The sequence below is a fragment of the Vicugna pacos genome, chromosome 15 (assembly GCF_048564905.1).
Source record: "Vicugna pacos chromosome 15, VicPac4, whole genome shotgun sequence".
Classification (NCBI taxonomy): Eukaryota; Metazoa; Chordata; class Mammalia; order Artiodactyla; family Camelidae; genus Vicugna; species Vicugna pacos.
The window spans coordinates 37511243-37534213 of record NC_133001.1 but is presented as its reverse complement, the minus strand read 5'-3'; positions in this window follow the sequence as shown (position 1 = coordinate 37534213).

The window sequence follows — 22971 nt, the reverse complement described above, 5'->3', positions numbered from 1 at the left end:
TTTGTCCAACTCCAACTGATGATTGTGAGATTCAGACACCTTGAAAACTAAGTATTATAGGATATGAGTTACCATTTCATTAAAAATAGAAAAGACAATGCCAAGGCAATGCATTTGTAGTGTTAAAGTAAATGAGAAAATTTACAAAATAAACAAATCTAGATAGCCAGTAAATATAGATACAGATACTATATTTCATTAGTAGTAAAAATGAAAATTAAATCAGTAAAGAAAATTTTTGCCATAAAATTAGCAAATATTTTTAAAATTATTATTTCCATGGTGTCAGGAAACTTCAGGCCCTCATACAATGATAGGAGTTATAAATTTATAAACATTTCTAAAGGGATATTTGTAAAGTAATAAAATTCTTAAAACTATATGTACACTTTGACCGAGTAATTCAGTTTCTGGATTTTTTTTTCTATGAGGAAATCAGAAATATGCAAGATGAATGTGTAAGTAACTTTAACATTAGAAACATCTGCAGAAAATTGGAGATGTTTTATGTAATCAGCTATAAATTAAAACACATTGTACATTCAATTCAACATCCATTGTCATTCTTCTTACAGTCATTGATAAGCTCCCTTGTCACCACATCTCATTCCTTGTGATTTTATCTCCTGGCTCTCAATTATTCTCCTGAATATATTTCCTTTATATTTCTTTTTAACTCATTGTTTATAAACAGAATTGCTTCAGCTCTGACTTTTCAACTCCTTGACTTCTCCTCCAGTGATCTTTTCTGCCACAGTGTTTCAGCAATATACTATTGTGGTCAATTCCTAGCAACAGTGGTTTTCAAATTAGAGTAACTATATCCTGGAACACAAAAGACTTTCTCGAGGAATTCTTGGGTAATTTAAGAAAATCACTTCCCAAATTCTCAACATTCATAGGTCTCCTTTCCTGTAATAGATTAGTTTGAGAACAGGCTTGTAGTAAGTGTCATGTCAGTTATGCTCTTAAGTCTCCACTTCAGTAATTGCCTTCCTCCTATTTTACTATCTGTATTAATTTCTTATCACTGCTGTAAAAAAAACCCCATAAATGTAGTAAATTGATGCAACAGAAATTTATTATCTTATAGTTCTGGAGTACAAAATTCGGAAATTATGTTTTGTGAGGCAACAAAATTGACTTAAAAAGAAATTGAACACCTATATGTTTTAGAAACCACCTCCAGGGCCAAATGGCTTCACAAGTGGATGGTATCAAATACTTAAGGGAGAAATTATATTTATTCTATACAAACTCTCAGCAAATATCAATGAATGACCATTAAAGAGGTAGGACTGAAGTGTATGATAGTACAGGTGGTTAAAACCTCTGAGTAATTGCTGTCTTTCTGACAATAGAGAAATGCTATAAACAACGCAGTGTCCATCAATTTGGCAACTTAGATTAAAGCATCAGCAAACTATATCCTATGAGTCAATCCAGTCATGATCTGTTTTTGTAAATAAAGTTTTGTTGGAAAACAACTGTGTTTGTAGTTTTATTTATTGTCTAGGACTGCTTTCATGCCACAGTAGAATTGAATAGTTGTGACAGAGACCTCGTGGTTGATAAGCCTAAAATATTTGCTGTATGGCCCTTTGTAGGAAGTTAGTTCACCTTTGATTTTTTTTTCAAGGGTCAATTTTCAGATAAAATATTTGGAGTTATCTTTACTCTTTTCTTTCTTTTGTACTCTGTATCCAATTTACCAGCAAATGTATTGGCTCTATCCTCAATATATATCCAGAACCCAATTTTTTCTTCATATCTCCACAATTACTTTCCTGGTCAGGGCCATAGTTAGCTCTCATTTGGATTATTGCTATAGATTTCTCTGTGTTTTTTTGTGTTTGTTTTTGCCACTACCCCTCTATTCTGCTAACTGCAGAGAAGAAAAGCTAATTTGTTTAAAATAGATATCTAATCATATCACTCTTTAGCTCAAAATTCTTCCATGACTTCCTATTTCACTCAGAGCAAAGACCAGAGTCATTTCAGTGACCAAACGACCTGATAGACTGCCCACCTAGTTGGCATATCTACATCAACATCTGATATTTGTTTCCTTTTTCACTCATTTCATGATACTCTCCCTGGTTCATTCCACTTTGACTCCCTTGACCTCCTGGCAATTTCTTGAATATGCTGGGCACCCTCCTGCCCAGGGCTGCAGCACTGTGCTCCAAATTTCTGCTCAAATGTCATATGATCAGTGACACCCCCCTTAAGAACTCTAAATAGTCATTTCCCAAGTTCCCACTCTCTCTATCCTACTTACTTTGCTATGTATTCTTTTTAGTGCTTTTCACCATCTTACAGTAAGTATTTGTTTATCAGTATGCAAAAATATACAACATCTTGCTCCACATTTAAACATTTAATATCATAAGAAAGTTCTCAATATACATAGATTAAGAAAAATGCATGTCATTCCCCTGTGTAGTCTCAATTATGCAAAGAAGTATTATGTATATATGTCTATATGTATAGAAAAGGATTTACATACATTCACCAAGACCTTATTTCTGTGAGGAAGAATGTGAGTGGTTTTAATTTTCTTCAACTTTCTGCAGTGAATGTTTATTACATTTTATAGGCAAAAATTACTTAAATACAAATTAATTGGCCAAAAAAAAAGTGGTTGAGAGGACTCTTCGTCTTAATTTTTCTGATAGATTTGAAACACAGGGATATTACAGGAATCTGAATTCAGAAACTTGGAATAGCAGGCTTGTGTCCAGAGCAGGCATTCTAGAACATACACTGCTAAGTATGTACTTATTCCAAAGGGAATGAACAGCCTGTTTAAATATATGGTTGGGCTCTTTGCATGTCTGAACTTTTATATATTGTTCATGCCTCAAAATCTGCTTATTTCTGTTTTTACCAGGGCTCCAAAAAAGCCCCAAAGCCTTAACACTAGAATTGTTTAGAGTTGTATTCACTTCTAAATATATCTGTGTTAAAAACTTACCAACCACAGTTGACCTAGGTGTTATCAGCTAATTATACTGTCAATTTTAGATTGACAGATACTGTAGAAAGATGGGAAAGTCTAACAACCCATGGATCAGAAATGTTTTATTTTTCTTTGCCTACTTAAGAATCAGTGAACATTATTCAAAATTGAAACATCATGTATGTCCTGAATAGAGTGAAAAAAATTTAAATCAGGTGAGTTTTGTTAAAGAAATAACTGGGTTCACATAATTTTAAAACTCCTCAACAATTAAAATGTTCACTAGACTTCACTATTTAGAGTTAGACTTATTTTATTCCTAGTTAACTTGTTAAAGCTCCTCACTTACTTGGTTTTATAACATCGAGTATGATCACCCACTCATATGTGAATCAGTAAAAATGGGTAAGTATTTCTATACTGTAGCACCAGCCATAGCATTTGACATGTCTGTAGTGTTCTGCAAAGTAGAATTCCGTGTTTTTTGAGGGGAAGACTCCTTAGCCCAATTTTTCCAGTACATACTTTTCTTTGAAAGTTTGCTGACCATTTCCTCTAACAAACTGATACCTGCTGTGTAATCCCTCCAGCCTTACCCTGTACCCTTGTGGAATCTTACATACTTAACTCTTGTTGTTTGGTTGCCTACAATTCCATTATCTTTTCCACAAAACCCACATGTCCTTCTGTTACAGCTCTCCCTTCTTCCATTGATTTTTGTGCCTGTGATTGAAGGGAAGCTCCTGACTCAAAGTGTAAAATTAGCCAATTGTTAGAAGTAATGAGAATAAATAGATTGGATTTCTTGTCCAGTGTTGACTGGGAACCTAATGAAGCTTTCAAAAGCCTGCAGGAAAAAAGGGATGAACTCTTGGCCAACAGACCTTGGAAGTGAGAAGTAACATCCATTGGCAGCTGGAACAGATGGCATCTTAAGCATGACAGATTTCCCACCACTCCAAGTAAAATCAATATCCAGTAGCATAAAGTGAATTAGCTGGCAGTGGGTGAGAAGTCTGCCTATTAGTTTGATTTAGGTATGAGTCAATTTGCATAGTTTTGCCATGATACTTTGTTTCAGTTCATTACTTTTAACCAGATCCGATAGCAGCCGTCTCAAGGATTCTGTGATGACTAGCTCACTGAAATAAACTTGAGAATGGAAAGATTTAAAAAGAAAGCAGAATACTTGAAGAGGGCAAACTACATCTCCATATTGGCTTTCTTCCTCTGTGGATATCCAGATAAGACAATTTCATGGGCTGCATTCCTTTGCAAAAAGTTGTAAAGTAGGTGGAACAGAATGTGATGTATATGGATGAGATACCAAAATTTATTGTGAGTTTACTTTATGTCTGGTGTTTTCCAGCTGGATTCTTTCAATTCTTATGATAGATCACTTGGATAGTGACAAAGTCTAACGTCAAATTCATGTTTGACTGAAGCCAAAACTCATGCTTTTTCAACCTGTCAGCTACATTATGTTCATGGCTGGTCTTCCATTAGCATTTAGCTCTTTTGTTAAACTCAACATCCTGCCTGAGTCCATTCTTAAAGGCTTTTCTCCCCAGGAAAATTTTTACGTGCTTGGCCTAGGATGCACTGACTAAATTAAGGGTAAGTTGAATTTTTATTGTTAAACCCAATAACTGAATTCATCATTAGGAATTAATTTCTTTCAATTAACAGGTATTTATTAGTTTACCATACTAATACAGGAATTGACTGTTCACCAAGCATATGCTGTGTGACAAATACACTGTGATGAGTACTGAAGAACAATAGTGAGTGAAAAATGTCACACTTTTTGTTTTCATGGAGCATAGGACTTGATGGAAGAGACAGATATTAATCAAATAGTTACATAATTATATGTAAAAGTCCAAATGTTAAGAGTGATATGAAAGAGAATTAAAGGATACTTATAATATTGAAGGCTTCAGTCACAAACTGGGTTCACAGAGTCTAGGAAGTTCAAAAGTATTCTTGAGGTCAACGCCTATGGAAGGCTAGGAAATGGCAGGATAAGTCAGATGGAAAAGTTGGGCTGTCATGCAGGCTCATTCAAGGCTTCAGCTGACATACCAACAACCCCAAAGCTAGGATGAACCTTCAGAGTTATTTAAAGTTGAAATGAAAGGCCAGGTCTTCATTTTTTTTATTGAAGTATAGTTGATCTACAATGTTGTGTTAGTTTCTGGTGTACAGCAAAGTGACTCAGTTTTATGTAAATATAATTTTATATATATTCTTTTTCATATTCTTTTCCATTATGATTTATTACAAGATATTGAATGGAGTTCCCTATGCTATACAGTAGGAGTTTTTGTTTATCTGTTTTATATATATATTAATTTGTATCTGCTAATCCTAAACTCCTAATTTATCCTTCACCCTCCTTTTCCCTTTGGTAACCATGAATTTGCTTTCCATGTATGTGAGTCTGTTTCTGTTTGGTAAATAAGTTCATTGGTATCATATTTTAGATTGCACGTATAAATGATATCATGTATTTGTCTTTCTCTGACTTACTTTACTTAGTATGATAATCTCTAGGTCCATCTATGTTGCTGCAAATGGCAATATTTCATTTTTAATGACTAAGTAGTATTCTACTGTGTGTATGTATGTACACATACATACATACATATATGTAATATATATACACCCCCACACACATTTTCTTTATCCAGTCATTTATCAATGAATATTTAGGTTGCTTCCATGTCTTGGCTGTTGTAAATAGTGCTGCTTTGAACATGGGGTTCATGTATCTTTTCAAATTTGGACTTTTCTCTGGATATATGCACAGAAGTGAGATTGCTGGATCATACGGTAACTCTATTTTTAGTTTTTAAAGGAACCTACATACTGTTCTCCATAGTGGTTGCACAGTTTACATTCCCACCAACAGTGTAGGAGGGTTCCCTTTTCTCCACACCCTTTCCAGCATTTATTATTTGTAGACTTTTTAGTGATGGCCAGTCTGATCAGTGTAAGGCAATACCTCATTGTTGTTTTAATTTTCATTTCTCTAATAATTAGCGATGTTGAGCATATTTTCATGTACCTATTGGGGCCAAATCTTTATATCCCATATCAATCAGTCATTGGATTTGTGCTGCTTTGGAATGGAAATGTTTTGAAGACGTAATATCATATGTGAAAATGGATACAACTTTTTCCTAAAAATGTGACTTAGATGGGAAAGAGAGAGAGAGTGGTAGCTAGAGGGCAGTGAAAGCTGAAGTGAGCATTTTGATTTCAATAAAATAAGCTTATGCATGGTCCTGGTGAGAAGGAGAGACTTCTTACTAGGGATATTGTTTTTTATGGGATATTGTTGAGAGAGATGCCTGTGGGCAGGGGGTTTTATCAGAGGTGCAGAAGTCTCACCATAAAAAATAAATCTATGTGTAAACCCTACCTTGTTCCTTGATTTGAGTATAAATAAAAATAATTCACATAGATTTAAAACTTTAAACCCTTTACTTACAGGTTGCACTTCCAACCTTTTTCAAGATATTTACTAGGAGACCTACCTCAGCTCAGTGGAATAATGAAGGTCAAATATAGAAGCCTGGATCATATGCTGGGCATGAGATAGAAGAGAATGAGTTTGACACAGATTATTAGAAGGAATCATTTTAAGATCTGGAATGGTTCCTCACGATACCACCAAAGAATATGACTATTGATTGATTTAGAACTAGAATTTGTACCTTTGTTATAAGTATTGGCAATTTACCTGGTGTAATTAGTACTAGGATTCAAGACATGGTAACTACTGGTGATGGCAACAGGAAGCTGCATCAGATGTGAAGCTTATCAATTATATGCTTAAATCTGGAATTGAAAGGTAGGAAAATATGAATTTCAAACTTTTTATGACATTAATATTCTAGATATGCTGCTCTACCATTTGATCACAAGAAATTTTGCTATTTCCACTTTCAGTGTGGGTGGTTAAATCTGTTCTCACCCAGACACAGTCATGAGGGAGAGCTATGATATGTTCATTCATTCATCCAAAAAATATTTTCTCAATATCTCTTGTGAGGTTGGCATTGTGCTAGTATTAGAGTACAAAGTGGTTGTAAAAAAGATTAGAGTAGTCTTGCAGGGAAGACAGAAATTAGTACATAAAAGTAATAATTAAATGGTTATATATGTTATAAAGAAAGGATTCAGAGCAGACTTGAAAGTATAGTATGGTTGGAAGAAAAATTATTTGATTAAGTTATATTTTGGGAAAAAAGAAAAGATGTTAATGAATTGAATATGGGATGTTATAGAGAGAAAGAAATCCTAAATGACTCCCTTTTAGGTGGGTTGGGCTACTAAGGATTCAGTTGTGGCCATGCTACGTTTGAGACACCTGTGAGCCATCAGAGTGACTATTTCAGATAAGTAATGGGATATGTGTGCATTTAAAGATGAGAGCAATGATGTGTGTATGAGAAATAAATTTTGGAGTTGATGACACATAAATGATAGACAATCATAGTAAAGGATGAGATCAGTTAGAGAAGAAAACAGGGAAAAGAAGAATGAACCCTATACAGAGTCCTGAGGAACTCCAAAATTTAGGTTTCAGGTGGGTGGTTAAAGAGATCTTGGTGCTGAAGTCAGAATTCTCCTGATAGGATGACATCTGGTTACATCTTCACAATGACACTTAGGAATAGAAAACAGGAACAATTTCCATGTATGAAAGCACTTAACTATGGTAGCCATGTTTCCAACACTACATTCACAAGTGTAATTCTCACAACAAGTTTGTGTGACAGGCACTACTTTTATCACCCCATTTTATAGTTGAGAGCTTGAGGCCCAGAGAGGATAATTAACTTGTCCTGTGTCATGTATAGAAACAAGCTTCAAACCCAAGGAGTCAGGCTGTAGAGCCTGCACATAACTATGGTGCTGTTTTGCCCCTTAAGATGCCAGTTGGCCCTCTCTACAGTATGGCAATTTATTTCTTTATTGTTGTCAGGAGACTCTCTCTCACTTCTAATCTCTTCCTTCAGGAAGGATTCAGTCTTTTTTATGGGCTCACTTGCTTAGGCCTACCCAGGATAATCCCTCTTTTGATTAACTCAGTGGCGACTTATTTAGGGCCTTAATTACATCTGAAAAATCCCTTTATCTTTGTCATATTTTGTAACCTAATCATGAGAGTGAAATCAGTCATATTCACAGACCTGTAATCATATGTTTTAGAAACAGTAATGTGATATTCCATGAAATTGTGAGTTTTCATGGCAATGTGTATATCCATTGTAAGTGAACTATTCCAAGTTTTGGCTAAAGAAAATATTTGAGAGTAACCTTAAATATCAGGTGACCCAACTTCTTAATCCCTTTGACAGCATTCCCATCAGGTGGTAATCCAACCTCCATAATCAAGGAGAAGAAATTATATAACTTGTAGACAAGGGGTAAGAATCTTGGGGACAGTGTTAGAATTCTACCTGCCACAGGGACCAGAGTCACTTAAAGACTTGAGATGGCTTCAACCTCCTGAGTATACTTTGGATCATATGTACATGGTTAATTTGAATGTCCATCATTTGAGTATGTGGATTGAAAGCCAGTCCAATCCAGATGACCTCTATTTCCCCTTCTCCCAAAGTAGATCGCAGCTGCTCTGGAACTGAACTACAAGACCACACACTGAGCAGTTGCTTTGGCAACAACACATATTCTGCCTCATTTGAGCACTAGTTGAAATGGTTTTTACAATGGCATTCCTAAGCAGAATTGAAATCAAAATGTTATGGCATGTCAGAATCCCAAACATGGCAGAAGCTCAAAGAGTGACTACCTGAAGAGCAGTACATACACAAGAAGAGTGTATATTTACGATAAAGACTCATCATAATTTGTTATTCAAAAGGATGCATACCTTCTATCACCATTATTGGTTTATTAACCAGTACCTTATAGCAGGAATATAGAAGTTATTTGTTAAGCTAAATCAAAGTTGGCTTTCCAGAATGGCTACTTATTATGTATCTGAACCGCTGCATACAAAATTTCAATTTCCATGACTGAGTTTCCCCAAACCTGCTTTCAAACAGTCTGTTAAAAGTATAAAAATACCAAATTCCTCTTGGTCCAGCTAATTATATTTCAGATTAAAATGATCGCTATACCTTTAGAAATCATGCTCATTTGAAAGCAGTAGGTACTATAATTATTCACAGTATTGTTCACAAGAGTGAACAGCTTTTTAGTTACCCGGATGGAAAAAAAGAAAGAAAAGAAAAGAAGAAAAGAAAAAACACCCATTAGCTCTACAGTGAATTGCTTTCTGAATGTGTTTTTTCCTCATGGTACATAAGAGTAATCCCATGCACAGAAAAAAAGTCTAAGAAAAGCATTGTTATCCTTTGAGGCAGCAATAATTGCCCACTAGTCTTCTCAGTTCAGCTCCCAAGACCCATATTTGCCCATACTGTGTTCTACAGAATATTAATTCCTTCAAGTGTTAGTAAATGTTCCTGACAAAAAGGTTTCTATTGCCCTAAATGTTGGGAAATGTACCACACTGAATTAACAAGGCATTTGAAAACAGGGTTTGTACTTGTTTCTTCTAGGGACAGTTTTTCTAATTGCATTGGGTAAATTGGAGAGTAATATGGGTAACACATGACACAACAACTCTTTTTAACCTTCAGTTATTCCTGTAAGACACGTAATCAGACTCCTCTTTAATAGATGCTGATGCTGGAGTTTGAGGAAGTAAAATGATGTCCACTATTAATGTGCTCTCCCATATACAGAGCCCTGAAAAACAAAACTGATGATGATGTAAGTTTTTACTCTTTGCCTAAAAAATACAGCTTTCATCAAAGGTTCTGCAGAGGTCCTTGAAAGAAAATTAAGAATCTTTTCATGTCTCCAAGTGAGGTTTTGAATATTATGTGTTGGGCAGAGACACATCAATATTTTTACTAATTAGAGACACTGAGATTGGAAGAATGAGATTTGAGCCAGATATCAAACCTGAGTACCCTCAGCCTTCTGGGATAAGATGACCACCCCAGCTCCTGAAAAGAAATGGGTCCCCAGTTTTGTCAGTGCTCTGAGTCTACCACTTAGATGCTTGCTGGATATGTGCCTTCTTGTGAGATTTTGATTGAAATTGCGCCTAGTTGAATGTTCTGTATAAAGAACAAGTAAGTTCTCAACCAATCTTTGCCACATGCATCAGCAATAGTTGGTGAATACTTTAAAGGTTTTATTTCCCTGAAATGTATTGTAAGTAGAACAATTTATAGAAATAAGTTTTTAAGAAAAAACCCTAATAGCTGGCTGACTGAGGACTTCAATATATAATGATATTCTATATTTTGAGGACTGTCTTCTCAGTACTATATTTTAGACCCTTTTTGGGAAAAATTGCTCTTGTGCTGTAACCTGCTGGAGTGATTTTGAGTAATAGTGTTAATAAAATATGGTTTGTTGAGATTTAGGGTTTTATTCATTTCAGTTAGTAGGGAGAGTGATATTAATATGTCTTAAAATGCACAATAAGAAAAACAGGGTGCGTTTATTTTTTCCATGAGTTTCACCCATCATGCAAAGCATTTAATCAAGATGGACTTTTAAATAACACAGTGTGGTATTAACCAAATACCATTACTATGGAAAGTGATGAAAAATACTTTAGCTGAATTATTTGTAACCAAAAATGCCCCAGATACAAGCTTGTTGCATATTTTCCTCAGGCAAATGCCTCAGTCACCTTGTCATTGAATGACTTTGCAGTTTAACTCCACATTAGTCCATCCTGCTGCAGTGTGCTCTCTAGGCAGCTAAGTGCAGAAGGAATACTCCACAGAGAACTTCACTGCACTTTGGCCATTCTTCCTATCAAGCAAGAATGTATACTATTTCAAGATACTTATATTTCTGTATATACTGTACTCATATACATGAATTCTCCACTAGTTTTTTATTAAGATTTGTGACTCCTGAAATCAGTTGGTCACCTAGGTGACAGGTTACATGGTTTTCTCCCATGTTATAATGAGGTATGAGTATATCTGTGTGTGTAGCTTAATGAGGTAGGTGGTTCTCATTTATGGCCTCAGTAAAATTCCCCAGGAACTTTAAAAAAAATACCAAAACCTGGGAATTAACAGAACAATTAAATCAGGATATTTGAAGATGGGGTGAGGGCATACTTACTTCCTTCACTATTTGTTTATTTTAAACTTTTTATTATGGAACATATATAGAAAGTGGAAAAACAATATAATGAACCCCCAGGATGTAGTCATCACTCAGCTTCTACTAACTCATTTCTAAACCTATTTCATCTTTATCCCAATCAGCCCCTTTTTCACTGCCTCCTTCTCTTGTATTATTTGGATATGAGTCCTAGATATCATATAATTTCATTTGTACATTTTAGTATGTATATATGTGTAACTAAAAGAAGAGGACTCACTAAAAAATCAATTATTATACTTCCAGAACACTAAAAACTTAATTTCTTTTTATAGTTAAATATTCAGCCAATGTTTACACTTCCTCTATTGTCTCATCGTTTTTATAGTTTGTTGGCTCAAATGAGTTTTCAAATAAGGGAAATTTAGTAAGATTGGTTAATGTGTCTTTTATGTCTCCTTCAGTCAAAATCATTTCCATCTCTTTTTCTTTCTTGCTGTTTTAAAAAAGAGACTGGGTCATTTGTATTGTGGAGTTTTCCAAATGGTTGTGAGTGACTGAATTTCTATGACTTCATTGAACGTGTTCCCCTGTTCCCTGTATTTCCTGTAAATTGGTGTTTAGACCTATAAGTTTGATATAATTTAGATTGGATCACTTTGGAAAGACTATTTTATAGATGTTGGGCATATCATTAGTCAAAACATTTCTGGCTATTTCTCTTTTTGTGATAGTAACAGTCTTTGATGATCAGTGCTTAGGCTAATTCTTTTTTTCATTTAAGATTTGCATTTTATTTTATTTGCTAATTTTTTATTACGATTTACAAAATGGTTATATTTGAGGTAAGTTATTTATTCATTACTTATTAGCTGAACTACTTCTATAATGAGTATAATGAGACTCTTTTCCCTTATCAACTGTTTGATTACCCTTAGATATTGTTTGTGCAGTAAAGAAAAAAAAAAGAAAGAAAAAAATGCTTGATTCCCCCTACCTTTTTAAAATCAGTTTTCAAATAATGAACTGGTTCCCTAAGTTAATCAAATGAGGTGTATTATTTATGGTATTATTATAAATGCATGAATTTAAAAATATTTGACTTACTTTATTACCTTGTAATTATTTTCTTTATTTATTTTTACATCGTCTCAACAATGGCCAGAGTAGCCACATCATTTTAAGTTCTGAGACCCTCAAACACTATCCTAGAAGCCTCTGGTAGCATTCTTGCTTTCTGGTATGAAAACGCATCTTTTTTTTTTTCTTCAAGTTTTATTGGGATATAATTGACATACATCACTGGATATGTAAGTTTAAGGTACAGCTGGGGACTCATATTCAGCATTCCTGGGAACAGCCATTTCTGTAAGGAGTCCCAGTTGCTGTCATGGAGAAATCTACTTAGAGACATAAATCTGATTGCTAGGCACGCTCATTGTCAGTGAATTGCTCATTTTCTAGGTCTTTCCAATAGATAGTCTGGGAAATATTTATATATTTTAAAATTTAGAAATATGGTGATGTTCTTCAATCACTTTTATACATGAATCTTCTTTCTTTAATGCCCCAAATCTCAATTCCTAATTATATTAATATAAATATTAATTTATTTACTCCACATGGCACATTGCATTTTCCAAAAATGGCCACACAGATTTTCCAATGCCATGTGTGCTTCTAGAAACTTGTTGCTACCTTTTAGATGATAGAGTCTATTTTCCTTCCATTGAAACTGGGCAGGCCTTGTCTACACCTCAATGGATTGAATGAGACAGAAACAACACTGCATGCCTTCTGGAAGTTAAGTCATAAAAGGAAATATGATGCCATTTCTGATGGGCTTTCTCATGAATGCTCACTCTTGGAACCAGCCACCATGTTTTAAGGAAGTCCAGGTTCCAGGGAGACGTTACCTATAGGTTTCCTGGCCAACAGCCCTATGTTATGGTCTCAGCTGACAGACAACATTAATGACCAGACTTGCCAGTGAGCCTTCAGATGGTTTCATTTCCCCAGATGACATAGATTGGAGTAGAGATAAGTTAATTCCATCAAGAGATGCCCAAATATTTGGTTCAGGAGCAAAATAAGTGCCCTTTTGTTGGTATTAAATTCCCCAGAACTTACTGCTTTTAAGTGCAGCCCTTTCTCATATCTCTTTAATTTAGCTTTATTGAGGTATGATTGGCATATTAAAAACTGTACAATTTGAAGTTTATAATTCAATAAGTTTTTATGTATTGATATACTGTGAACTCATCAGCATAAGCAAGAGAATGAACCCATCTATCACCCCAAGACTTTCCTCTTGTTCCTTTATGATCTGTGTAATCTCCACCTGCTGCCCTTCTCTGCTCCCTGTCTCTGTCTCCAAGGAACCACTAATTGGCTTCTTGTTATACATCAATTGAATTTTCTAGAATTTTATATTAATTGAATCATACATTATTTACTCTTTTTTTCCCCCGGCTTCTTTCCCCCAATATTATTATATTAAAATTCAGCCATTGTAGTGTCTTACCCAGTAGTTCATTTCTTCGTATTCCTCTCCCCCTGCCTAATTTCTGTTTGTTCCTTACTACCAGAAATCTTGAAATTTGTTAGTAGCGTCTTCCTTTGTTCCTTTTCTCTAGCGTCTATTTGAAATATCTCTTCACTCCCAGATAGTATCAAAAGGCAATCAGTGAGCTCATTCTCCTTGTCATATATGTCCCTGTTTTTGTTCCCCCATTTTATTATAGTCAGAAACTGTGACTATCACACATACTTTTCCCATTATAACTATCACTTTATCTTAGTACTTCATATGAATATATATTTAATATCCACCACCAGATCTTATGTCAGTGTTTCTCCAGGCTTTTTTGTTGTTCACAAATTTCTTTAGTAGAGAATATTCTCTGTTTTTGTGAGATTTGTTGTAGTTGTTATTTTCGTATTTGTTTTGGCAGGTTAATAATAATTGTGCCCTTTTTATTTGAAGATATGTTTGCCCAGGTAATACAAAGTGGTTCACATTTTCTTTTCCATAAGTATCTTTACATATGTTGATCTTACTTTCTTCTGACATAGAGTCAAAATGTCTGATGACAGTATGATTTTCTTTTTCTTACAGATGACTTTGGAGAGGGGGGCACACTTGAGACCTACAGAACTCTTTTTTCTTTAAAGAACAATTGTTTTATTAAAATACATCATGGTTGTCTTGTGATGACTTTCCCATATATGTGGCATACCCTTTTTATATGAAATTTCAAACATTTTTTTAATTTCAGGGAAGTTTCCTGATTGATAGTTTTTAACATTTGTTCTTTGCTTTGGTTTTCTCCAGCAACTCCTATAATAGTATGTCACATCTTCTTTGCTTACCTTCCATAGCTGTGTCCTCCTCCTCCCCCTCCTCCCCCTCCCCTTCTCTTCTCCTTCCTCCTTCTTCCTTCTTCTTCTTCTTCTTCCTCCTCCTCTTCTTCTTCTTCTTCTTCTTTTTTTTTTGCTGTTCTTTCATAGCTTCTATCACTTTCTTAAATTTTTTTCCACTTTTTTCTCTAAAATATCAGGGTGAGCAGAGGGTATAGTTCAAGTGGTAGAGCACAGGTTTAGCAATCACGAGTCCTGAGTTCAATCCCCAGTACCTCCTCCAAATGGAAATAAATACATAAACCTAATTACCTCCCACTCAAAAAAAAAAAAAAGGAACAAAAGCAAAGTGAAGCAGTAAAATATCAGGGTGGAGTTTTTTGGATAAATATTTCTAGAGAGCCTGTTGTATTCTGCTCCTTACTTATTTTTTTTAATAGTAACTTTATTTTGTGACCAAATTTATCAGCTTTATTGGCATTGTTCATTTTAGTCATAAAGTAAAATCAACATAAGCATAATTAACACAATGTATATTAGACAGATTATAAAACTAAGTCTAAGATTATTTGTGGAAATTGAAAATATTTAGTTCAGTTAGTCATCCTTGAATAGTAAATTTATATAGAATTTAACAACACTCTCTTTTGCTTATGTTTAAGAGAATAAGTTTCCCTATAATTAGATAGGAAGGGTGATCCAGGGTAGCTTTTCTGGATTCAAACCTTTAGAACTACCTTTTCTGTTGATTTCATAAAATGATTTTTTTTTAAGCATAATTTCTGAGCTCTGACTCCTCTGCACCCTTCCTTCACTTTCATCTGGGTTTTCTTTTTCCTTTGCTCTGTTGTACCTGTACTGCTCAATTGATATTCTCCTTAAGATGAGCTTTTATCTTGCATGGGGGCTTCCTGTTATTCATGTTGAAAATTCAGGGCTCAAATGGCCCGTGCCACATCTACTCTTACAATGGTCTCCGCCCCCCGCGTTCATTTGATGCCAGTAAAAGCCCTCCTAGTTTCTGCTTCCAGATTGGCATCACACTTGTCAGTGAGTGTTTTGGCACTTTGGGGCTCTCGGCTTCTCAGAGCTGTTAGAAGTTGCTTTGCTTTCTTGCTTTTCTTTCCACACATGTGGATAACTCGTGTATATTTGCTACTGCTGATTTTCCCTACTTTCTTACTCATTTTTGGGTTCCTGTACACTCCTAGTTTTCTGTAGCTTTTGCCTGTGGGTATTTGGATTTATTCTTTCAGATTTGGCTGGAAAGGGGTGGATACTGGAATTAATAATCAAGTATCATTCTGCCATTCTCCCCAAATCCTTGATATTTCTTTTTTTTATTAGTTTCCCTGGTGATTATAAAGAGCAGTTGGAGTTGAGAAGCCAGTTCTGAATTCTTCTCTTACCTCATCACTTTCTGGCAATGTCATTTTTTAAAGTCACTTTAACTGTGTCAACTTCAATTTCCTTACCAATAAAATGATCACAGTAGTACCTGTACTATGTTCCTCACAGAATTGATGTTTTATACAAGATTCATAAATGCAAATATTCTTTGAAAATGTAAAATTCTATACATCTGTATATTAGTAGTTCATTCTTATGGGGTGGCAGGTATAGCTCAGTGGTTGAGCCTGTGCTTAGCATGCACGAGGTCCTGGGTTCAATCCCCAGTACCTCCATTAAAAAAAAAAAAAAAACCCACAACCTAATTACCCCTCCCAAACAAACAAAAAACAAGGAACAAACTAGTCGTTCATCCTTAAATGAACACCAACAGCAGCAGTAAGCATGCCTTTGATCTACATACAATGTGTTATACAGACATTGCAGCAGTGAGGGAAGCCCTTACGTTTCTTACTAAAGAAATCTGAGCTCTTGTGTTATTTTGAGACAGTGTTCCTTCTTGGTCCTGAATGACGGTTTGCAAGGTCTGCCTTGTGGCCTGTAGGCCCCAGATAGACCTGGAGGTTGAGATTGCTGGGTTCTGATTCAACCAGGACTGCTTTCCTCTTTTTCTGTTTTACATTGTTCTCCTACAGGCAGTTGTGTATGTAAAAGGGTTCCTCAACAATAATGACTACATCAGCAATAACAATAACGATATGTTGGTTTAGAACTATCCTGGATTTGGCAGTTCCTAATTTAGGTACACACTATGAAGTAAAATTTTACTTCCCCTTCAGTGGCTTGGAAATCTATGCATTTTTAAAATTAAACACAATATATACTAGCTTATCTTTAAGCTACCCTTCAAAATATACTGAACCCCCAATGGATCCACACAATGGACTAATACTACTAACCTGAGAACACTATGTTGCCTACCCTGGTGACTAAGGGTCTAAGAGTAATACGGTGCTGAAAAGAGAAGGACAGGTTTTTTTCTCATCAATTCCTGGTACTTTGACAACTTCAGGCAAATTTTTGAATTAGTTAAAATTTAATTTTCTATCAATACCTTTCTTTTTGCACTCCAGTTCAACACCTTCATGCCTCTCCTCTTCTGGCCTCTAATAATTTCAAGGCTATGTTTTTGTACCATTTCAACTGAGAAGCAGAACAAAGGTTTGGTCCTCTAGAGTGTTTTACTGACCTCCCTGTCCAAAACGATGATCTCCTTTCCACGAAGAAGCTGATCTTCATCAGCCATTAGAAAATTAATATAATTAAACCAATTCACACTAGTGAATGACTGATGACCCATAACCATTTCACTGCTATTAATATTTTTAAAAGAGGATGCTTGAATTGCTAATTGGGGAATTTTAAACACTTGCTACAAAAATGGGGAAAAAAGCAAAACATTAGGCTATATCAGAAATGGATTTTGGCACAGATGGGCTAATAAGTGGGCCCCTGGGTTAGAACCACTGCAGAGCTTGCAAGCTATGCTCTTTATATTTCCAGAAAGTACCACGATGCAGAAGGTGCCCCTGGAGCTGAGTCATTCAGGGGCCCTTACTAGGGTAAATCTTTTACACATTTTCTTGCTTTTGTCCATGATGTTCCTCACAGGTTTCTTCAAAGCATCAAATTTCACAATGTCTTCTGAAATAGTAGAGCAGGTCACTTGTAAATAGAGGTTTTTTGTTTGTTTTTTACAAGTCAAATGTTTTAAACTGCAGGTGCGTCTGAATATGCTTGGACTCGCAAGCAGGTCTGTGACAGAGACTGCCAGTTGCCTACCCCAACATCCATTCTCCCCTTCCTCTCTAGGGGGTGGTAGTATGTCCAACCAGAAGCTTACATTTCCCATAATTCCTTGTCCATAGATTATAGGCATATGTCTAAAGTCTGGCCACTGAGATGGAAGCAAAGTGTTGCATGAATTTTCCATAAACACTTTGAAAAGGGTGGGAATGTCCATTTGTCTTTGTTCCCTTTCTTCTGCCTACTGGCTGGAACTTATACCTCATCACTGGAGTTACAGGAACCATTCAGATGAGGCAGAAAGATTAGAGTCAAAGTCCTTGATGGTAGTGTGAAGCTGAAATATCTACTCCAGTCTACCCATATGTGGACTGCTTTTACTTGAGAGAGAAATAAACTTGTCTTACTTAATCCTCTCTTTTCCAGGTCTCCATTACTTACAGCCAAGCCTATTACTATTATAAGCACCTAATTCACAATTTAACTGCAGCCAGGTCATTGTTCGCATGTCATTTATAGTTAAACAAAATGACTTAAATTCTGTTTTAAAATATAAGAAGTTTCAGTTCAAGAATATTTATTCTACCAAGAAATTAACTTTTCAAAGTCATCAGCCTTCAGAAAGTCTTTCTGGTTCATATCCAAATTACAACAGAATCTCCGTGGGGCTGTGCTTAATACTTTGCTTATCGGTCTTCAAAATGCATATGAATCATCCAGGAATCTTGATAAAATCTAGATTCTGACTTGGAAGTTCTGGGGTAGGGCCTGAGATTCTGCATTTCTAACAAGCTCCAAGTGATACTGATCCTGTTAACTATCAGCACTTTAGATGATAGGCATCAGATAATCTTTTGGGTATCCGTAAGTGTACAGCTTCACTGGTTTCCTCTTCTCTTTCTCTGTTCCCTTTCCTCTCATCAGAATTTCTGAAGATGAGGATCAGAAAGCTGAAACATGAAGATGTATATAAAAATTTTTATACACATAAGTTTGAAAATCGTAGATACGGCTCATGGATTGTTATTTGCGAATTTCAAACAGTACAGTAGATACTAATGCAGTCTGGGAAAATAATTTCTTTTTTTAAGAAGCAATAGTAAATCTCCCTCCTCTAATTTGGAAAAGATAATTTCTGTTTTTAACCCAGAGTTAAATACAGATAGAATTTTGAGTTAAAAGCAGAAATAGCCAGGTTTTAAAACATTCAGCATCTTTCTTGTCCATGGAGAGATAGAAGGGCCAGCTTCTGAGAGAAAGTGCCAGAGCAGAGATTCTTTTTGTTTCTGAAATACTGTTCAGGTGTCTGATTGTGAGTATAAGGAGGCTGAAAAACATTTTTTAGGTCAAATTATGCACTAGTACCCTTACGAGCTGTTTGGATTAAAACAGAATCAAAGAGACATATGCTAATTTTGACTTAAAATGGGTTAGGTTTTTTTTTTTCCAAAGTGACATTGCTTATAGAAATTGTAGTCTTTGGGCCATCTCTGTGTCCAGATAGCAAGTTCTTGAATAGGGGAATGAATTACATATATTCAAGGTGAAGTAAAATAATTACAGCAATCATCAGTACTAATTTAGGCAAAAAATCTTTCTGGAAACGTTTAGAAATTCTGGGAGAAGTGTTCCTCTTGGTTTTAGCAATTTATAGACTTTAACTTTTTTTTTTTTTAGTGTAAACCCAGTCATGTATGGTTATGAATTTCTACCATTAAGTGTTTTCTTTCTGGGTAATTTTTCCTTTTTATTCTTACCCTGAAGAAATAGCCTTTCTAAAGATCTTTGATTTTACTTTAAAAATAGATTTTTGATTATCAGTTCCTTTTAATTGAGCCTTTCTTTATGTATGATGCATTCTATTTCTTCTTTTCTCGTCTCTTTTCTCATCATAGTTTCATTGATTGAGGCTTCTTGTTCTTTTCCCACTAGTTTTCTTCTGCTATTTGTTTGGAAGTATATGCTCCATATTATTCTTTAAGTGATTACCCTAGCTATTTTAGCATGCATCTTTATGAAAGTCTAAAGTTAACTAGTATTTTTATCTTCTTCCAGATTAAGACAAGACTTACAGAATTTTTAAACTATGATCTTCATCCTTATTGTATGCAGTTGTTGTTCAGTGATGTTTTCCCTCATTAGTGTTTCCTCTGGATAATTACTGTTACAGTTGAGGTTATCAGTGGCCACTGACTTAATAAATCATGCCTATGTAATGAAGCTTCCAAAGTAACCAAAATGATGCGATTTGAATAGCTTTCTGACGGTGAACATATATTGGTGCTAGGGGTGGGTAACATGCCTGGAGAGAGCATGGAAACTCCATGCACCCTCCCCCATACCTTGCATTTCCATCTGGCTGTTCTTGAGTCATAACCTTTTTATAATAAACCGATAATCTAGTAAGTAAATTGTTTTCCTGAGTTCTGTGAACCATTCTAGCAAATGACTGCATCCAAAGGTGGGTTGATGGGAAGCCCCGATTTATAGCTGGTCAGTCAGAAACAGGTGATAATCTGCAGTTGTGTTTGGAAAAGTTTTGTGGGATTGAGCCCTAAACCTGTGGTATCTGACATTGAACTCCAGGTAGTTTGTAGGACGCTCAGCTGGTGTCTGGAGAATCAGAGAATTGCTTCACGTGGGAAAACCAAAACACCCATTTGGTAACCAGGAGTGAAGTGTGTGTGTATTTTGTGTGGAGAAGAAACACAGGAATTTTACCTTTAAAATGTTCAATTTAAATCTCAATCAGGATTGTAATTTTAAAGGATAGGATTTATTATAGTCAAGTTATTAAAGTTAGTTTATATGTTAAAGTTATCCATTGTTTAGAATGTGAACATAGGTATATTTTAGGTTTTAAAACTCAAAAGTCTCTGGGAAAATTGGAGGTTTATATACATCTGATAAATAATGACAGTTACAGTGTGTGAGTCAATAGATATTTGACTAATGTGCCCAAGTGACTCTCAGCTGTGTTCAGTAAGTTGTGGTTGAATATATGAATGAATGGATACTGTTCATAAGTCATAGTCTAAGAAAGAAGTATGTTGGAAACTTTGTGTGTGTGTGTGTGTGTTTATCTATGCATCTCTAGAAAGTAGGGTAGGAGAGTCATTGTTTCTCCTCTAGATTCGAGGACTGATAGCCGAATAGGGACTAGTCTGTCTGTTTTGTCGATTGGCTGTAATCAGCTGGTCAAAAGCTCCCACCTTTTGGGCTATCAGACAAAGCAGGCTTGATACTGAGTCATCTTCCAGCACTCTGACTTGCTTCATACTGTCCAAATTACTGGTAGAATCTAGAGCGAGAGTTTCAGCATTATGTGTTTTTTTTATGGATGTAGAACATGGGACAGACAATTAACGACAACAATAGATACTAACGTTCAGTAAGCACTTACTATATGATAGGCAGATATTCTTTAAATGCTTTAGTAGTATTAGCCCATCCCACAGTAATCTTAAGGTAATGTGCACTTATTAGCTCTATTTCACAGCTAGCTTAGAGAGGTTAAGAAATTTGACCCAGTTCACACAACTGGTAGGTTGTAGAACCTTGATTCTAACCTGGGCATTTTGACATCAGGGCAGTGCTCTTACTCCTTACCACATGCATCTTAGAAGAACCGAGATTGAAGGGTTTGAACCACATTGAGCAGTAGCCTTCTTCACTCTAGGGCAGTGGTTCTCAACTGGAGGCAGTTTTATCCCTCAAGGGACATTTGGCGATGTCTGGAGACATCTTTGTTAGTACTTGGAGTAGAGTGATGCTGCTGGCATCTAGTGGGCAGAGGGAAGGGATGCTGCTAAACATCACAGAGTACATAGAAATGACCCTCCACAACAAGTAATTACCCAGTCTAAAAAGGTAATATGCAAAGTTAGAGCAATCCTGCTCTTCCTTAGTAGCTCCCAGCCTTGGCTGAAGATCAGAATGATTTGGGAAGCAACCAGACCAACTATATCAGAACCTCAAAGAGCGGGGTTTTTTTTTTATAAGTTTCATAGGTGATTCCAATGTACAGCCAAGTTAGAGATCCACTACCCTACAGAAAATTGTACTTTTGAATGGCCGTCACAAATTCCAACTGCACCTCTGTCTCCATTGATAACATAAGTGGTTGGTGAGAGACACAGGAGTTCTATTATGGCAATTTAGATTTTTTGGAATTTTTGTACCTTCTCTAAGGAAACATGGAAAGAGAAGAAGGAATCTGAAGAGCAAAATTGAGTATGTGTTCATTCTCTGTAGAGGCTGTTCTAAACTTGTATAATTTATTTTGTACTGAAGTCTTGATTATCCTTTCCTGGCCAAACCTGCTTAAGGCTTATACTAAGTCCTTGATCTTGATGTCAGTTTTGTAAGACTAAGATCTTGCCAGAAGTGAGAGGCTTATTTATTTGTATGTACATGGTAGTGGTGGTGGACCACTCTAGCTAGAAGGTAGAAAAGCTGAGAATGATAGTTCCAGGCATCTGTCATCTTGTAAAGGCAAAGCTTGAAGCAGGGGACTTGAAGGAGGACTTTTCACAGGGAGGTTGGCAACAGAAGCTTTATTGTCTGGGGTCTACTTGTTGAGAAGAGTAAATGTCCAGATGTGAGTGCTTCAGTGATGGCCACAATGATTCTGCCTACTTCACATTCATCAAGATCTAGAAGGGGAAAAATTTAAATTTCTGATATGAACTTTAGAGATCAAACCAGATCATCTAAGTCAAATTATGTGAACATTTAAAAACATCTTTGTTTTTAATATTTTAAAATCCCTAAACATTCAATAAAGTCAATGTTAATGTTCTAAGTTTGACCCCACTGTGCTAAGGGTTCTTAAGGGGGATGATTTCCATGCTTCAGTCAGAATATTAAAGGATGAGAAGCACTTTCTAAGAATTGTGTTGTGCTAGTGAAGGTCCCTCTTAAAATATTTCCTAAAGAAACCATGTTGGAAGTGTACCATCCAGACTGTCTTCTGCATCTGGAGGTTCCTCATTTTAAGACTAAGATTTGCAGGGTGTGTTTTACTTATTTATTTTTAACTTTAATTTATTCCAGAAGAAATGCAGCTCTGTTAACATTTTGATTTTGGCTTATAAGATCCATTTTCTACCTCTTACCTTTAGAAATGTAAGATAATAAATTTCTGTTGTTTTAAGCTACAAAGTTTATGGTAATTTGTTGCAGCAGCCATAGGAAATGCAAACAGTAGTCATGCTACTTTTCCTGGTAGAGTAGGTCCACTCCTTTCTGACCCTTGCTCATTCATCACAGCAATCTCTGCTGTTATTATCACTAAGAGATATGAACTCAGG